The following is a 2,296-nucleotide window of genomic DNA, read 5'->3' as shown; positions in this document are numbered from 1 at the left end:
TCTCCCTCTCTCTCTCTCTCTCTCTCTCTCTCTCTCTCTCTCTCTCTCTCTCTCCCTCTCTCTCTCTCTCTCTCTCTCTCTCCTCTCTCTCTCTCTCTCTCTCCTCTCTCTCTCTCTCTCTCTCCTCTCTCTCTCTCTCTCTCTCCTCTCTCTCTCTCTCTCTCTCTCCTCTCTCTCTCTCTCTCTCTCTCCCTCTCTCTCTCCTCTCTCTCTCTCTCTCTCTCTCTCTCTCTCTCTCTCTCTCTCTCTCTCTCTCTCTCTCTCTCTCCCCCTAAAGCGGTTTCCCTTTTTTTGTTATTAATCATTGGTGTGGAGCCCTCAGACTTAGCCTTTATACCAAGGACTGACATTAGAGCCTCTGTAAATAATTTATCTTTGCGTGTTACAAGTCTTATGACAGTGAGTGTGTAATAATGTGGTTTAAGGTGCCAGATATATGAGCAGCCGGCGCGCCGGAGTACAGGAAAGCCCTGAGGTCCTTGAAGACCACATGAGGAGCAGCAGAGCTGTCAACAGCAAGAGGAAAAGGAATCAAATTATTATGACTGAGAAAACCAATGAGACTGAAACCTGTTGAGTAAGGGCGGAGCCAGAAGGTTGTAAACATCCGGGGCTTAGCCCACACCTGTGGAAGCTTTTTGGTCTCTTTATTCAAATGACCATGTACAATTGCATATTCAATTAAAAAAATGTTGTCATGCAATTTGAGTATTTATTTGGCAATTGACAATACTACTATCTTTTCTGACAACAATGCTAATGCCAGGATTTTCTCCTTTGGAAATTTCCGTTCTGTGGCGTAATGTCTGGTTGTGTTTTGGCCTGTGTGTTGGTATCAACTGCCCAGTTTGACAGCCGGGCCGGGTTGCCCACGGGTTTAGGTCTACCCAACCTAAAAAAAAAACTGTCCAAACCTGCCATTTCAACCAGTTGACAGTTTGCAATTCATAGATATAAAACTATAAACTATACTGGCTGTTAAAACAGGTGCCTTGCATTCTAAAAACTCCAACGGAGAGTTGCTGGTTCAAGTCCCCATACGGACTAAGTGTGGACTGGTAGCTGGAGAGGTGCCAGTTCACCTGCTTGGCACTGCTGTGGTGCTCTTGAGCAAAGCACCAAACCCCCAACTGCTCGGGGCGCCTTTAATGGGCAGCCCTCACTCTGACATCTGTCCATTAGTGCATGTAAAAGGTCCTGTTTGTGCAAGTGTGTATTTTGGGCCTGTGTGTAATGTGTAACACCAACAGAGTGTAAAAATGTAATTTCCCCTTGCAGGATTAATAAAGTATGACAAGAAAAAGATGGAGAGAGAGATGAGAAGAGAGGAGCTCGGTGTCATAGGAAGTCCCCCGGCAGACTAAACGTATGACAGCATAACTAGCCGTCAAGTCATCAAAGGTCCCATAGCATGAAAATTTCCCTTTATGAGGTTATTTAACATTAATATGAGTTCCCCCAGCCTGCCTATGGCCCCCCAGTGGCTAGAAATGGTGATAGGTGTAAACCAAGCCCTGGGTATCTGCTCTGCCTTTGAGAAAATGAAAGCTCAGATGGGCCGATCTGGAAGAGAGACAAGTGGGTCAAGGCCACACCCCCACCCTCCACTCCTCGTCAGGGTGAAACTGGATGGCGATAAAGGCTGGAAAACCTGCTAAAGTCGTTGGCAGGTGTAGAGAGCCACGATCTTAGCTGGTAAAGATGGACAATGGACCATTGATGCAACGCAACAGGAGACATCTGCAAACCGTCCCAGAGCTTGCTGATCCAGTAGCAGCTGCAGACGGAGGGACCTCCAGGGCAGCTGCCCAGCAGTCCCCTGTCCCGTGGTTAGTCCCAGCCACAGAGACAAAGCCTCTGACCAGAGACAAACAGACCCAGCTGTGGGCTGTCATCCACAGCATTTCATTCCACGCAGGGCTGTGCAGGTGACATCCAGGGGGCGGGAGATACAGATATGGTGACACCTAACCACACTTAGTGTTTTTTTGTTTCATAAATTTTGTGTGATAATTAGGAGACATTTGACTGTTGGACACATAGGATGTAAAAATAATGGACAAAGCTTCCAGGACTGAAAAGGGAAGTCAATGTGGAAGTGCCTTAAACCTGCATTCTAGATAATTTCCATAAGGGGGGGGACTCCACTGGCTCCAACAAGAAGTCTGTTTCTATAGAAGTCTGTGAGAAAATGAGCCTAATTCTCACTTTTATACCTCAGTAAACATTTTCATATTCAGCGTATGGTCGACTAGTTTTAAGTCGTGCGGCGGCCCGGGTTCGAATCCGACCTGCG

This window comes from Perca fluviatilis, chromosome 19 (assembly GCF_010015445.1).
Source record: "Perca fluviatilis chromosome 19, GENO_Pfluv_1.0, whole genome shotgun sequence".
Taxonomy (NCBI): Eukaryota; Metazoa; Chordata; class Actinopteri; order Perciformes; family Percidae; genus Perca; species Perca fluviatilis.
The sequence above is the reverse complement of the archived record's forward strand: the minus strand, read 5'-3'. Positions refer to the sequence as shown.